Raw genomic sequence first — 18,134 nt, forward strand, 5'->3', positions numbered from 1 at the left:
GGGACAGTATTCCTGTTCAGAAAGGGAATTTTAACTTAAAAGGTCTTCATTAACAGGCAAAATGCATGGAATTTTCAGCAGGCAAATATTAATACACATTGTGAAAGACAACTGTGACTTTGTGGTAGTATCCTACTTGCATTTTGTAAACTCTATGAAGTGCTTGCTTATCCCCTGCCTGCATTTCAAGCAACACTTACCAGTGACTGTACCAGATTTAAATCATAATTTACAGTCACCAATACAAAAGTGCTCCTGAAAAAAAATTATTCTAGTTTTTAGCATTACTGAGGTATAATTGAGAAATAAAACTAAGATATTTCAAGTGTACAATGGGATGATTTGATAAAAAATATTTATTTTAAATGGAACTCATCTATGGGTAGGAAAGTGAGTTTTGTATTTGTTATGTATAATCTCTGCCCAAATCAACTTCCCTTTTATTTGAGGTTAAGGAACATAAAAAGTAGAGCTTGGGCTTTTATATCTTTTAAGTGGGTTTCTGCTTAAAGATACTAAAAGACAGCATCTACACTAAAATGCCTTCTTCAGTCAGCATGGTATTTATGTGGTGGCACAATATTTTGAAATATCAGCAGAAGTTCTCCTCTTTTAGTCTTTTTTTTTTTTTTTTTGGTAAGACCGTGGCCTTTTCACCATTCACGCACCTAAACTGTGAGACATTCATAAAGAAAATAATTTTATAGCAAAAAGAAGCCATTTGGGATTCTAAAGGCAAAATCCTGAGTCTGAATAGATTTGAAGACAGAGAGTTAGAGATAGACTTCCTACCATGACACCATGACAGCCAAAGATTCTCCTGATTTGATGGTGGCAGGCAGGGGACAGGAAGGGCAGTAAAGAGCCCAAATGGAGAGGAAATAGGAAGTAGAACTTACAGTTCCCTAAGAAAGGTGAGTCCTGTTCCCTGGCCACAGTAAGCTGAATAATTGAAAACCAGATTGTTTGAGGATGGTGATAGATGCACCTGGAGATCATTAAATCTATTTCTAGTTACCATTAAAGGCAGGTGGGAAGGCAGCAAAGTATTCTAAGGAGCCTCTATTCCCGAGGCCAGCATGATATTGAGATCTACTTAGGTGAAACCTGAAGAAAGAAGCACACTAAGGCTTCGCTGTTAGCCTGCGCTGCTCCAGAAATAGTTCTCAGCTACAGAGACCACAGCAAATAAAAAAGGAGAGGACACAGGGTAGAAAGTGAAAGGTTTTCAGTTCTTCTTAAGGTTCTTGGCAACTGGTCTGCAATCCACAGAGACCCACCTTGGTGTGGGGTGGGTGGAGGGATAATTTAATGAGAAAGGGAGAAGCAGGCATGAATCCTCAAATAGTAAAGGAGATATTTGCATTTGAAAGTGATCGGTAGGGCAGCAAGCACAGAGCTGAAATAGGTGGAAGCACTCTAGGCTGGTGTGTGTTATGCCTCCCTTGAGGGTGACTTGGAGGCTCAAAAGAGCCTGACAACCAGGAATGTGTTGCTTACTTATGCTAATTATGAGCAAGAGCTCAGAGTTCACTGCCCCAGAGAAGCTGCTGAATAAATACAATTCATTGCCTCTCATAAAGCACAGCTGTGTGAAATACCCTGCAGAACCAGATAGAAGTTTGGGGAACTAAAAGGGAACAACTTTCTATTTTTCAATCTGGTCTTTGAAAATAGTTTTTATATTTAAAAAAGAATCCACTAAGTACTTTTCAAATGATGCCAATAAAATTTACCTGGGATTCTCTGTAAATATCAGACAACCTGTCCTTTTTTTTTTTTATCATAGAGACAAAATAAGCCAGACTATCTAATAAATGGTCAAAGAATTTGACAGCTCAGAGGCACTTCATGTTAGGAGCATGAAATATTGTACATGCTTTAAGAGGGGTGTGAATAGAGATTGATATTGCAAAAAAAAAAATGGAATTGTCAGTGTCAAAAAACTGGGACAGTGTCAAAGAAAAACTGCATTGATGGGGTTAAATAGGCAAGGAAGACTTCATTCAAGACTATTGCTTAGGGACTTGCCTGGTGGTGCAGTGGTTAAGAATCCACCTGCCAATGCAGGGGACACAGGTTCGAGCCCTGGTCCGGGAAGATCCCACATGCCGCGGAGCAACTAAGCCTGTGCGCCACAATTACTGAGCCTATGCTCTAGAGCGCATGAGCCACAACTAGTGAGCCCACGTGCCACAACTACTGAAGCCCAAGCACCTAGAGCCCGTGCTCCGCAACAAGAGAAGCCACCACAGTGAGAAGCCCACGCACCACAGTGAAGAGTAGCCCCCGCTCGCCACAACTAGAGAAAGCCCGTGTGCAGCAATGAAGACCCAATGCAGCCAAAACTAAAAATTAATTAAAAAAAAAAAAAAGACTATTGCTTAGGGGTCAAGACTACTGCAATCACGGAGAGAAATTGAACTCAACTCCGGAAACAAAAGGCAGGAGAGAACATTAAGGCCACCTTGATCAGAAGGTAGAGTTGAGTTTGGAGAGAATTCGGAAATATGTTCCCCTCCTAGCAGAAGCACAGTCATAGGGAAATGGGAACTCGGGACTTGTAGTGTCCTATTCTGTTATTTGGGAAAAGAAAAAAGAGGATTTTCTCTGTCTCTGCCTGGACTCTTGGCAGTGGTGTGCTAGTAAAGGGTTAACAATTTTTTTTCTCCCTCCAGAAGAAAACAGAGCCTTTTTTTGTAGTGTTTGTTAATTTCCACGCTATAAATTTTCCCAAGATGACCTATTTCAAGCTATCAATTTAATGACACTGCAATGTGAATTTGGGAAGAAAGGCTCACAATCAGGTCTTCAGAGGTAGAATCAGCCAACTCAACCACATCACACTGCTTTTTAGCCATACACACTGGCAAAAAACGAGAAGCAACTGGAAATAATAATAATATATTCTAAGGATCCAACTCCTCATTAATGAGGTTTTACACACGTACATAAAGAGAAGACGTTTAGGGTAGGAATAGCTTAAGAATTATAACACAGACATTAATTTATAACGCCTTACAAATTGCAGCTGATTTAATTCCCATTACTGAATTCTGATGAGAAAACCGAGGGTCTCAGCTTCACATAACTAGTAAATGGCCAAGCTGGGAATGGACCAGAGGACTAACTGCTTCCCAAACCCTCTCTCTCCATGAGCTCAACTCTGAACAACATTCACAAATCCTTTTCTCAAGACCTACATCCTCAAAAATATGTCTTACCTAGAGCCCACAATTCTTACAGGTAGATATATCCTTTAAGGATAAACACAACCCAGGATGCTAAAAATATGAAAATTTGTCTGTGAGGGACATCCTTATTCCATGAGCATCCCTTGCACATAAGTGGGACATATTCTGACGTGATCCAATGGAAGAAGAAAGGAGTAACTTTTTGATTTGGAAGGAGACAGTTACAGAAACTTCAGTAGTTTGAAGCCCTGTTGTGATAGATGGGAAAGCAAATGTTAAGTCTAAAATGAGAAGAGAGGCAAAAATAAAAGCCCCTGGAAACAATAATCGGCTGACTTATTCATCTTTGTATCCCTCCGGGTCAGAATGTGGCTGAACTCAGAGCAGGTGCTGGCTACTCGTTTGAAGAAAGGAGAGAGAATTGGAGGGAAAGCCAGATGGAAGGAAAGGTAGAAAGACACAAAGAAAAAAGGGAAGGAGAAAATTCAGGAGGGAGCGAGGGGGACCTGGTGGGTGTACTTTTAAAAATGTGAAGAGTGTCCAAAACTGGAGTAGAAAGGCTGTCGTCACAGCTGGGAAACGTGGCCTGACTTTGACATTCACCTGAGCACTGGTTTCTGCAGGCCCACAATTGACTAAATGTTATTTGTAATCTTCACCTTGCCCACCTTGTCACAACGTGGAACTCTCTTGGTCACACCCATTTATAGGACATAGTTATTAAATATTGTGCAAGACAAAGTGGGTTCTCATGTTATGTCTTTATATTTGTCTATTTAATAATAATTAAAATGAAGTCAATAAAATATGTACATATTTTTATTTTAAATTGCATAGACAATGTACATGTGTTTTTTTATTTTTCTATGAAAAATAAGGGCAATTGTCTTATTTAAAGCACATAGTGGGCTTCCCTGGTGGCGCAGTGGTTGAGAATCTGCCTGCCAATGCAGGGGACACGGGTTCGAGCCCTGGTCTGGGAAGATCCCACATGCCGCGGAGCAACTAGGCCCGTGAGCCACAATTACTGAGCCTGTGCGTCTGGAGCCTGTGCTCCTCAACAAGAGAGGCCGCGATAGTGAGAGGCCCGCGCACCGCGATGAAGAGTGGCCCCCACTTGCCGCAACTAGAGAAAGCCCTCACACAGAAACGAAGACCCAACACAGCCATAAAATAAAAATAAATAAAAAAAAATTAAAAAAAAAAAAAAAAAAAAAAAAGCACATAGCAATGAGGAGTGAAATAAAAATGCTATAAAATACTCTCTTTTTATTCAGTTAAGTAAATGAACTTTGTACCTGGAAGATGATACTCTCCTTGGCATCACTGTCATAGATTAATGGCAGATTTTTGGATGCAACCATTGATAAAAGATTTTTTCTGGCTTTTAATAAAGTACTGTTCCATGAAGGATATTATAGTCTCCCAACATGGTTCTTTTGTAGAGTGGTTCAGTTTTTTTCCACTTGCATAATTTTCATTTGTTATCAGACAATAAAACATTTTGCTCAGAATATTTCTCCCCTCATCTTGCTTAATTGCAAATAAAATTAATGGGGATAGTATTGGGGGGCAGGGAAGAGAACCAGAATGTGAATACTCATATCATAATTCCTGTTACACACATACATCTTGAATGTGATTATCTAAACTGACTGAGATAGTCATCCCTGAAGGGGTCTTGCATGTCATAGATGTTGAACGTGGATTTGTGGGGAAAAAAAATGAACAGAAAATAGTTCTGTCTAGGAAGAGTTCTCCATTCACTAGACACCTCTGCCCTTCCCAAGTTATCGGCGCTACGTCACACTGTGTAGTCAGCCACGAGCATAGTCAACTATCAGAACTGGAAAAGAAACATTAATGAGCCAAATTCCTTTAGACTCACAGATGTTTGTTGCATACATTCTAGAATGGCAGTATTTTTTCCTCTTTTAACTGAATCTCCTAGGATGATAGAGTTCGTGCAAAGCTAGAGAAAAAAAAGAGCATTATTAAATTCACTCAGTAAACACTTTTCAATACCTACGATGTGCTGACACTAAATCACTAAAAATCCTTTTGAGAAGTAGGTAAAGAAGGATGCACCAGGCACTAGTCAGCCATTAGAGATGCTAGACAGGCAACGACGACTATCATACAGTATTGATAAGTACCAAGATGGGGATAAATGTTTGGGTACTAGCTATCGGCGCAACACAGCATGACAGTGCATGCCGGGATAGGGGACAACTTTGGAAGTTTTTTGGATTTACTGATGCTGAGCTGAGTGAGTAGCAGTGAGCCCCTCAAAGGGAAGAGGGAAAGGGTGCTCCAGGCAGTGGTGGTTTAAACTAGTTATAAAGGAAACAGGCTGTAAAGTTATAAAGGGCAAAGGAGGATCAGAGTCTGAACTCCCTGGTTTAATAACTATTGGGTCTGGGCAGATGACTTTTCTTCTACGCATCTATCTACTCATAGGGAGCCTTAGAGAGAATGAGAGAGTAAAAAAGAAAAACAAAACAAAAAAGAGTACTTGGGGACTGCCCTTGTGGCACAATGGTTAAGAATCTGCCTGCCAGTGCAGGGGACATGGGTTCGATACCTGGTCTGGGAAGATACCACATGCCACGGAGCAACTAAGCCTGTGTGCCACAACTACTGAGCCTGCACTCTAGAGCCCACGTGCCACAACTGCTGAGCCCATGCACCACAACTACTGAAGCCTACGCACCTACAACCCGTGCTCTGCAACAAGAGAAGCCACCACAATGAAAAGCCCGCACACCACAATGAACAGTAGCCCCCGCTCTCCGCAACTAGAGAAAGCCCGCGCGCAGCAACGAAGACCCAACACAAACAAAAGTAAATAAATAAAATAAATAAACTTATTTTTTAAAAAGCACTTGGCAGCATGTAATTACTTAATAAATTGTATTTTATCTGCAAAATTTTGGTGATGCATTCAGGTAACTGTATTTCTATAAATCTGGAGTGAAAAATTATCAACTTAGATAATGATCATTGAGGCAGAAAAGAGAGTTGAGGGTTAAAGGACTTTCTGCTAGAAATTACTAGTTGTTGCAGGTTGTAATTTCCAGAAGCAGATACCATGTAGAGTATGCGGTACAAGATGTTCATAAAGGATCAAAACCTATGAAAGAAATGGTGAAACAGGATAGAGAAGAGGAAGAAGTCAACTGTGAAGCAAGCACAAGGAAGCCCTGGCCACCCCAGCAGGGAGTCCTCAAGTGAGCAGTGCCTCTCGGAGTTATGTGCATGGGCCAAAACGGCCATGTCTTTATCCCTCTGCCTCACTCAGTTACAAGTGCGCTACCCCAGGAAAGTCGTGACCTCATACAAGGCAGCTCTCAGCCACTGAGACAGACAAGTTCTCTGAAATTGGGCAGCAAGCCCTTCCTTGAAGGGGGATCCGGGAGGCACATCTCTGGATCTATTACAATAGTGTTCCCTAAAAGTATGTCCTCCTCCCCTTCCGGGTGAATGCCAGATGGTGCTTCTCAGCCCCTTACAGATGGGCTGGGCACCCCACTCTTTGTGGACAATGGAGACCCTACTTGGGAGTCTTCTGTTTCTCTCCTCCTGCACCAAGGGGACTGCATGTTCCATACGGCAGAGCTGAAGGACAGAGAGCCTCCCTCCACCTGCACTGAAGAACAACTACATGGACATGATCCTGAAGAGTTCAACCTTCAGATGTAATGCAATGAGGAACTGTGATAAGCTCTTAAGGAAGATGGTGACATGATTAGATCTGCCTTTAGAAAGATCAGTTTGGGGCTTCCCTGGTGGCGCAGTGGTTGAGAATCTGCCTGCCACTGCAGGGGACACGGGTTCGAGCCCTGGTCTGGGAAGATCTCACATGCCGCGGAGCAACTGGGCCCGTGAGCCACAGTTACTGAGCCTGCGCGTCTGGAGCCTGTGCTCCGCAACAAGAGAGGCTGCGATAGTGAGAGGCCCGCGCACCGCGATGAAGAGTGGCCCCCACTTGCCGCAACTAGAGAAAGCCCTCGCACAGAAACGAAGACCCAACACAGTCAAAAATAAAAATAAATAAATAAATTTAAAAAAAAAGTTTAAAAAAGACAGATCAGTTTGGCTACAATATGCAAAAATTTTGAAAATCGATGAGGCTGGAGGCAGACAACTCATTAGCTACCACTTTTTGAGACAAACAGGACGACAAGGGAAAAGGATTTACAGTCAAGGAAAGAAAGTAAAGCTACAGCTAAGGGCTTAACTGTACTATTTGATGACAGATTGGATGGAGGTCAGAATACATAGTCTGGGGTGTGAGGCTGGGGTCTTCTATTGTGTTTCCCAGAAGAGCGGCTTGATAGGACAACAATAGCAGCTAATATTTACTAAATGCATTTGGGCACCAGCCACTCTGCTCATCACTGCGCATGCATTGCCCTCTCTTCTCAGCGGTCACAGTTATCCTTTCTGCTCTGCTGGCAGAAAGCCAGCTCTATTTAGGAACTAGTTTTTTGTGTATCTTTAAGGGGCTTCCCTACCCCCAGGGGTAGATGCTCATCAGTCTATGCCAGCCATTATAATTTCATTTCCCTTATCAGTGATTTGTTACACATGGTCAAGTATTAGAAAAACAAGACAAAGAGGAAAGTCTAGTGAGAGGCCTCTGGGATTGTTTTCCTCATAATTAAAAAAGGAGAAATAAAATAGGGACTCGCTTGTTCCTGCCTTTGACACTGCCACGTGAGGCCTCTATGTTAGGACCTACTTGTATTCTTTTTGTGCCCAAAAGGGGAAAGTCAAGACACTCCCAGAGAGAGTGACCAGGAGCCCTCACATCATGGAGCTGAGGAGGTAACCAACTCTGATAGCGCCGACCTTGGGACTTCCTGTTATGGGAGGTAGCGAATTATTCTCGCTGTTGAAGCCACTTTTCATTTATTCAGTGACTTGCACCTAAAGGATCCTCGCTGATACACCTGTTTTAGTGTTATTATCTATGTTTGAAGGAGGTAGGAGAAGGAGTGAGGGGATAGCCCAAGCTCCGCAGATCTACCAGCAAGAGTAGGAGATCCTCTCACGATCTTGGTGGTCACCCCCGTGGAAGTACTAGCAGCTTAAATGCCAGTATTTGGGAAAATAATCTGCTTTTTTCACTTTCTTTTTTCCTGAGACCCGACCTCAGGCTTTCACAGTCTCAAGTTTTCTTCTCATTTGTAAGACATCCTTTGTTTCTGGGGATTTTAAAGTCACAGCTTTTTTCCTCACTTCTTGCTCTGGCCCTTAAGTATTTCATTAGCTCCATTCACCACATTAGATGAAGAGTGTCTTTAGCTCCGAATGATTATTAGTGGCTGTTCAAGAACTGACAATAAAAAGTCAACATTTCGGACTTCCCTGGTGGCCCAGTGGTTGAGTCCGCCTGCCAATGCAAGGGACACAGGTTCAATCCCTGGTCCGGGAAGATGCCCCATGTCTCGGAGCAACTAAGCCCATGTGCCATAACTACTGAGCCTGCTCTCTAGAGCCCACGAGCCACAACTCCTGAGCCCATGTGCTGCAACTACTGAGGGCTGTGCACTTAGAACCTGTGCTCCGCAACAAGAGAAGCCACCACAATGAGAAGCCCGCGCACTGCAACAAAGAGTAGCCCCCGCTTGCCACAACTAGAAAAAGCCTGCACACAGCAACCAAGACCCAAAGCAACCAAAAAAGAAAAAAAAAATTCAACCTTTCACTAGTGACTGGCGTGCAATGGTGTATAATTTTGTGACACCTAACAGGGTTCTATGCTCTGTAGATCACAGGACTGGGAATGGCTGTTACTATGGCTGCAGGTTTTTCAAGGACGGTATTCTTTTGAACAGAAGACCCTGCAAACAAATTCTCAGATTCTGTCTTTTGTTTCCAGTCTCATTTGTGGCTCAGGTGAAACTATTTTTTCCAACAGGATAAAACTGTTTAGAAGTTTTTTTCCTTCAATAAATACAACCTTAAATAGTATAACCTTTAGAAAATGCTCTCTTTTCATTTTAACTTTAGAGTAGTTATCTAATGAAGGCAAGATATTCCTGAAGGATAGGCAAAACTGGGAAAATTGTGTGTTCCAAACCAAAAAAGAAATCACAGAATGTTAACCAAATCTTAACTTGAACCAAATCTTATTTTGCTAAGTCTTCTTTTTTAGTTCTAAATTGAGTATTAAAGCATAGAGCGCAATGACATCAATACAGTCTCTTAGCATAATGCTATGTATCCCAAAATGAAGCATGGTATTAAATACGAATTCCTCCACTTGGGGTTTGCATCCCATGTTTTCTCAAAGACTTTCCTCAAACACCCCCTCTCCTGCTTCAACCAATTCTCAGTTCTTGATGGAATATTACCATCAGCATACAAACAAGCACTAATACTGGTTTTTTTCAAATCAAATCAAATAAAACCTCCCATGACTTTGACCTGAATCATCTTCCCACCACTCTTCCATTCCTTCCCAATTCATTGTACGTTTTCTTGACAAATATAGAGTCATGTCAATATGATCTTCTACATCCAGTCCAATCAAGTTTCCACCCCTTCTATTCCAGAAAAAGATCTTGTCAGGGTCACACACACACAAATTTATCCAGTGGTCACCGTTCTTTCCTTAACCAGACCTTTCCATTGCTTTCAACATAACTGCTCACTTTTCTTCACAAAACTCTCTCATCTCTTAATGTCTAGGACCCCATGTGCTTGTAACTGAGTGCCTGCATTGTTAGCTGCTTCATCACAGTCTCCTTCGCTGGTCCTTTTCTCCTCCTCCACCACTAAATGTCCTGGGCTCTCTAGGTGACATTTTTTCAAGCCTATGGCTTTAAATAGAACTTGTCCGCTATCACTTCCACATCTGTACCTTAAGATTCAAACATGCCCTAGAACTCCAGAATCATATACCCAACACCCTGCTGGATATTTGTCCACAGGTTTTTTAAAAAGCATCTTAAAATTAACACAGCCAAAATAGTACTCTTGATTCTCCATAGAACTCAATTACCAAACTCTTTTCTCAGATTAACTGTTCTGAATAAATAACACTATCCAATTTTTTAAGCCAAACTTTCAGGGATTTTTCCTTATTTCTCACTGTCCATCAGAATCCCCACTCCCAAATGTACACATATAAATTATCCACGTATCACGTAAAATTTGCCTTCAAAACATATCCTAAATTTATCTTCTTGTTTTCCATTTCTACTGTTTCAACCATCATTGCTCAGATTATTCACAGCACTTTAGCTAGTCTCCCTGCTTCCATTCTTCTCCCTACACAATAGTTTTCTGTTTGTTTTTCCTTATTAACTTTATTGAAGTGTGACTTACATGCAATAAAAAAGCACCTATTTTAAGTTTGCAGTTTGATGAGCTTGTCAAATGTATACACCCATATGATCATCAACCCCATCAGGATACAGAATATTTCCATCACCCCCCAAATTTTCCTTGTATCCATTTGCATTTTACCCACCCTCACCTCTGGCCTAGGCAACAACTGATATGTTATCCGTTGTTGCCTAGGCCAGAGATTACTATAGATTAGGTTTACCTCTTCTGTAATAGTATATACATGGGTTCATATGGTATGTGTTCTTTTGTGTCCTAGGTAGCTCAGCACATTTTTTGAGATTCGTCAATGCTGTGTGTCTAGTAGTTTGTTTCTTTTTATTGTTTGGCTATACCACAATTTGTTTAAGAAAATATCAAAGAAAATCTTTGTGATCTTAGAGGATGAAACTACTAAATAGGCTATAATAAAAAATTAACACCATCAGTTCATCATGATGAACTGCCCAAAATTAATGTATTAAATAACTTAGAGCCCAGGGAGATGATGCTAGGAAATCTACCAAATAAACCATCTAGTCTAAAAATCATATAATCATGAGGAAGTATACTTATAAGCCCATTCTTCAATGGGGAAGTACTAAGGTTCAGTAATTAAACATAAGAAGTACATAAATAGTGAGTTTGGGGGAAAAGAGATTGTTTTCTGGGATAATCACACATAGGTGACAAGCTAAAAATGGCATAAAGTCCATTGAAATTGGTTACATAAAATTACAAGGTATCTGAGGCATCTGCATTCGAGACAATATTCTCCTCCAGTTAAGGTATGGAAAATTAGACATAGGGCATTTCCAAGTAATGTAGTCAATACTACTGTAGTATTAAGTGGACAGGAAGTCCTGCTTTTAAACTGAAATTGTTCCTATTAGCTTTAATAACTGATGTGAGCACTTTTAAAGTCTGGATAGCCATTAAGGATTCATTTCCACAATATGCCTCCATTTAATGTGAAATCAGATGGAAGGTGTCCCAAACAACTGTTCAGTTTCTTTTTTTTCAGTTATTCATTAATTAATTTTATTTTTTGTTCCACCTGTTGAATGTGCTCTTTAAAAAGACTTTGTATGTTCCATTGTTCAGTGAATTATTCTATAAATTTCAGGTATGTCCTGCTGGTTGATATTTTATTCACATCTTTTATATCCTTAGTAATTTTCTGCAGAAATTTCAACTATAATGTGGATTTGTCTCATTTTGTTTGCAGATTTTTTGCAGTTTTTGCTTCATAGATTTATGAATCTCTGGTACTAGGTTCACAGGGATTCAGAATTGACACTTTTATTTTTATGAAATTCCCCTTCTCATCTTTGTCAATATTCCTGGTTGTGAGGACTTCTCTGTATATTTTCCCATTCTCTTACTGTTGGACTATCTGTAACTCCATATTTAAAATGCACTTCCTCCAGATGATATAAAATTGGATTTAGCTCTTAAATCCAGTGTAATATTCTTTGGCTTTTTTTAAGAAAGTTTAGAGCATTTATAATTAATCTAATGATTTACATGGTTGTTTCTAAGTGTACCATCCAGCTATTTGTTTTCAATTTGTCCCATACGTATACTTTTTTGAGTTTTATGGTTTTATTAACACGAATACAATGTGCACACAAGCTGCCTCTTCATTTTCTTCGCTGTGCAGCCTGGCATTGGGATTGGTACTGACAGCCAGCTAGGCTGCTCTTTCCACAATGGCTCTGTGGTTCTTAGAGGAGACGATGTGAGAAATCACAGCCCAGTAATATATGTTCCAGATCAGCAGCATTTCAAGCTCCTTGACATTGTGGACAGAAACTTTCAGAAGTCACTGGTCAGCAAGTGCTTTGTTTTCTTGTTGTTCCAGTAACCAAAGTTGGACATCAAAATCTGGCCCCTGAATCTCCTGCACACCCTATTGTCATGACCCTGGGCTTCTGCCAGTTCTTAATTATGACATATCGGTCTGACTGGTGCTGGATGGATTTGTTGGTTCTCTTTTTGAACTTTGGCTTCATGAGAGGTCTGAGGGTGGCCATGATGCTGAGGAGGACGTGTCCCATACATTTTTTGTTCTCCGTCCCTGCATTTTTTATGACTATTTAAATATTTTCAATATTCAATTTTTCTTTACCATGGTCTTACTAGCTATAACTTTTACGTTTATGCAGTAGGAGCTCTAGGGTTTGCAATACGCATCTTATCACAGTCTTTCTTCAAGTAATATTATGCCTCTTGAGTTTTAATGTAAGAAATGTATAACAGTATATTTCTATTATGCCCTCCTCTTATTTATACTTTTATTGTCAAATAATCTACATCTTCATATGTCATAAACCCCACAAATATATTATTTTATAATTTAAACAATAAAATACACTTTAAAGAAATTTTAAAATGAAGGAATTTTTTAAAAATTTACCTACATAGTGACTATTCACAGTATTTTTTTTTTTTTTTAATTTTATAGCTACGTTATTTATTTATTTTTGGTTGTGTTGGGTCTTCGGTTCGTGTGAGGCCTTTCTCTAGTTGCGGCAAGTGGGGGCCACTCTTCATCGCGGTGCGGGGACCGCTCCTCATCGCGGTGCGGGGACCGCTCTTCATCGCGGTGCGCGGGCCTTTCTCTATCGCGGCCCCTCCCGTTGCGGGGCACAGGCTCCAGACGCGCAGGCTCAGTAATTGTGGCTCACGGGCCCAGCTGCTCCGTGGCATGTGGGATCTTCCCAGACCAGGGCTCAAACCCGTGTCCCCTGCATTAGCAGGCAGATTCTCAACCACTGCGCCACCAGGGAAGCCCCACAGTATTTTTTATTTCTTAGTAAAACTCTGGTTTACTCTTTCTTCAGCCTGAAGAAATTTACTATAAATTTTCTTCTTGTGCAGATCTTTGGGTGATGAGTTCTCCAAGGTTTTCTTTTCCTGAACATATTTTTATTTTAGCTTCATTTCTGAAGAATATTTTTTCTGGATATAGAATTTTAGGTTGACAGACCTTTTTTCAACATTTTAAAGATGTTGTTCCAAAATATTCTGGTTTGCATTGTTTCCGATAAAAAGTCAACAACTTTCTTATGGTTATTCCCCTGCATTTAATCTCTCTTTTCTCTGGCTGCTTTTAAAATTTTCTCTTTAACAATGATTTTATAAAATTTGAATTATGTGCCTTTGCTTTTCTTTTTCTTGATTAGAATTTTTTGAGCTTCTAGGACATGCAGCCTTATAATTTTGAACAAATTTGGAAAATATTAGCCATTATTTATTCAATTCCTGTAAACCTCCTTCCTGGAACTCTAATAACACTATTGTTAGAGTTCTTAGTACCATCCCATATTTCACCAAAGCTAAATATATCTGTATGAATAATTTCTATTGTTATGTCTTTAAGCTCACTGATATGTTTTCTGTGGTGTTTAATCTGCACATAACGTATTTTGGGTTCTAGACATTCTATTTTGTTCCTTTTAATATATGGAATTTCTTCCTCACTATGTTCATGTTTACATCAACCCTTGAATGATCTGGACATTTCCCTTTTCCCAGTGCTGAGGCACCTGAATTAAAGTTCAGGGGTCACCTAGGTAAAGTACAGGGGAATTACTCTTATACATTTGTCACAGTGAAAAATGATCTTTCATCATAGGCCTCTCTTCCAGTCAATGGGTTCATGGTCTGAGAATCAGATCACATCTGGAATCTAGGGGGAAAAAATTGTGGGCAGCTTTTTAATGGGCAGCTTCCCTCTGCTTCCTTATCATTTATTTTTATTTATTTTGATTGTACATATTATGCAAAATGCTTGCTTGCTGCATATTCAGATTTCTGTAAGGACTAACATATCCTGTTAACCATTTCTATATCTCACTGTGAGTCAAGCTTCCTCATCTGCCACACAGATCTTGTTGCTCGTTGTGATCATTGCACTTACCTTGCTTTTGATTGCTAAGCAATACCATCTCCGCTTTGTTATTTTGAGATGCAATCAAATTAATTGCTATCAGGATTCCCAGTCCTAAAACAGCATCTTTTACTGTCATTCATAGCCTAGAGAGAACAGCCATCCCTGAGCTCCTAAACAATTTTTGTTCCCCTTTCACCAGTTACTTGCTTAGTACTGTCACCTGGCATGTCCTCTAGGCCTTCGCATGAAATACTGTCAGCTGTTTATCCAGCTTTATGTAATATATCCTACCTACCTCTCTTTCGGAATCCTTTTTCCATCATCAGCCCTGATAACTCCGACATTCCTACCTAATTTATTTTGTGTCACTATTTTTTTTTTACATGTTTCTAATAGCTATCCTAGGAGAGAATAGCATGATCTCCCACTGTAGATGCCAGAGTGTTAAATTCTATTTCACAGGACTATCTCCCATATTGATAAACTCCCCCATCCCCAACTTTCTTTTTTGTTCTGTTCCCCCTCATTCAGCATCCTCAACATATACAATCCTGTGCATCTACTCTTGTCTCCTCATGCTATATTGGTACATATTAGCCAAATCCTGCAGCAACGGCAGCACATAGTTTTCCTCATTCCTTAGCAAGCCTAATAGTTCTCCATATGGATGTTCTGGGATTTGTGCTGGTACTATCTTAGATCGGGTTTCCTGAAAATGGGGCTTTTTAATGGGAAAGTTAATGGACAATGCTCTTAGGAAGTTCACCTGGAAGAATGTGAGAAAGGCAGAATCTGGCAGAAGGAGAAGCTGAATCACAATGTACAGTTGACCCTCGAACAATGAGAGAGTTGTTGAACAACCCTCCACACAGTTGAAGATCTGAGTATAACTTATAATTGGCCCTCCTTCTATGTGGTTCCTCCTTATACACAGTTCTGCATCCATGGATTCAGCAACTGCAGATCGTATAGTACTGTAGTACAGTAATGACCTATTTCTGGATCTCAGTGCTGGTTACACAGTATGTTTAGTGTAAGAAAATCCACTGAGTTTTAAATTAACAATAGATGGAAATTAATGCAGCATATTGTAATTCAGTGAGTTTTTTTTATGGGTTAGAGGTTTAGAAAACAGTTTTTAAAAATCTTTATTAAAAGATACTTTTCAGAGCCAATTGTTTTCAGAAAAAATAGTTTTCTTAAATGAAAATAAAGATGAAAAGACAAAACTTTAAATACTCTAAAAAATTTCCCCAGAGTTGGATTTTTTCAGTTTATATAATGCAATCTGCTTAAGCTGATCTATTCTAAACAGTCTTTCACCACTGTGACAGTCCAAAGTTAACAACTTTTATTTATATATGTAAGGTCCTTCCAGGGTACATTTGAATCATCAAAGACAGACAAAGATGTGTTTAATTTCATTTAAGTCTATTTGGTTAAATTTTCTCTCTTTGAACATCAGTAGAGCCATGTGTGATATCTAATGGAAAATATTTCAGATTATTTGCTTAAGCAGATGGTCATGTGTGAGTCTATCGTCTATTATTTATATTTTAAAGTCATTTAATTTTAGAACTATATAATTTTGTTCTCTATTTTCTTCCTTCCTTCTTAGGTGTACACCTAATACATAGATGGATTACAAAAGTATAGGAACTAGAATGTTTATAACATCACTGTTTATAATAGGCCAAAACTGCCAACTACACTATTAATGCTTATCAGCACTAGAAGGGATAAATAAACTGTGGTATATGTCCATAATCGTAGTATGTAACAATGAGAATAAAAATCAAAATCCACGTACAACAATATAAATGAAACTCACAGACATATCAATTGAAAGAAGTTCAATTATTCATGAAATACTCATGAATTCAAAGTTCAATAATTCATGGCTGAATAATATTCTGATGTGTGTGTGTGTGTATCAAAATTTGTTTATCCATTTAGCTGTCAACACTTAGGTTGTTTCCATGTCTTGATTATGAAGTAATGCTGCAATGACCATGACACTGCAGATGTCTCTTCAACATAATGATTTTGTTCTCTTTGGATATACACCCAGAAATGGAATGGCTGGATCATATGGCAGTTCTATTTTTAATTACTTGAGGAACCTCCAAACTGTTTTTCATAGTGACTATATTAAAACACTTCCTGATGTGAAATTCCTATACACTAGCAATGAAAGATCAGAAAGAGAAATTAAGGAAACAATCCCATTTACCATTGCGACAAGAAGAATAAAATACCCAGGAATAAATACCTAAGGAGGCAAAAGACCTGTACTCAGAAAACTATAAGATACTGATGAAAGAAATCAAAAATGACACAAACAGAAGGAGAGATATACCATGTTCTTGGATTGGAAGAATCAATATTGTGATAATAACTATACTATTAAAAGCAATCTACAGATTCAATGCAATCCCTATCAAATTACCAGTGGCATTTTTCACAGAATTAGAACAAAAAATTTTACAATTTGTATGGAAACACAAAAGACCCTGAATAGCCAAAGCAATCTTGAAAAAGAAGAAACGGAGCTGGAGGAATCAGGCTCCCTGACTTCAGACTATAGTATAAAGCTACAGTAATCAAGACAGTATGGTACTGGCACAAAAACAGAAATATATATCAGTGGAACAGGATAGAAAGCCCAGAGATAAACCCACGCACCTATGGTCACCTTATCTGTGAAAAAGGAGGCAAGAATATACAATGGAGAAAAGACAATCTCTTCAACAAGTGGTGCTGGGAAAACTGGACAGCTACATGTAAAAGAATGAAATTACAACACTCCCTAACACCATACACAAAAATGAACTCAAAATGGATTCGAGACCTAAATGTAAGACCGCACACTATAAAACTCTTAGAGGAAAACATAGGAAGAACACTCTTTGACATAAATCACAGCAAGATCTTTTTTGATCCACCTCCTAGAGTAATGGAAATACAAACAAAAATAAACAAATGGGACCTAACGAAACTTCAAAGCTTTTGCACAGCAAAGGAAACCATAAACAAGACGAAAAGACAACCCTCAGAATGGGAGAAAATATTTGCAAACGAATCAACGGACAAAGGATTAATCTCCAAAATATATAAACAGCTCATGCAGCTCAATATTAAAGAAACAAACAACCCAATCCAAAAATGGGCAGAAGACCTAAATAGACATTTCTCCAAAGAACACATACAGATGGCCAAGAAGCACATGAAAAGATGCTCAACATCACTAATTATTAGAGAAATGCAAATCAAAACTACAATGAGGTATCACCTCACACCAGTTAGAATGGGCATCATCAGAAAATCTACAAACAACAAACGCTGGAGAGGGTGTGGAGAAAAGGGAACCCTCTTGCACTGTTGGTGGGAATGTAAATTGATACAGCCACTATGGAGAACAATATGGAGGTTCCTTAAAAAACTAAAAATAGAATTACCATATGACCCGGCAATCCCACTACTGGGCATATACCCAGAGAAAACCGTAATTCAAAAAGACGCATGCACCCCAATGGTCATTGCAGCACTATTTACAATAGCCAGGTCATGGAAGCAACCCAGATGCCCATCGACAGATGAATGGATAAAGAAGATGTGGCACATATATACAATGGAATATTACTCAGCCATAAAAAGAAATGAAATGGAGGTATTTGTAATGAGGTGGATGGAGTTAGAGTCTG

At 39.3% G+C, this 18,134-nt stretch overlaps 1 pseudogene; it reads right to left on the reverse strand.

Moving 5' to 3' along the window:
- Positions 1-12,129: 12,129 nt before the first annotated feature.
- LOC130707160 (60S ribosomal protein L32-like) lies at positions 12,130-12,568 on the reverse strand (annotated as a pseudogene).
- Between the last annotated feature and the right edge of the window lie 5,566 nt (positions 12,569-18,134).

This window comes from Balaenoptera acutorostrata, chromosome 2, assembly GCF_949987535.1.
Source record: "Balaenoptera acutorostrata chromosome 2, mBalAcu1.1, whole genome shotgun sequence".
Lineage (NCBI taxonomy): Eukaryota > Metazoa > Chordata > Mammalia > Artiodactyla > Balaenopteridae > Balaenoptera > Balaenoptera acutorostrata.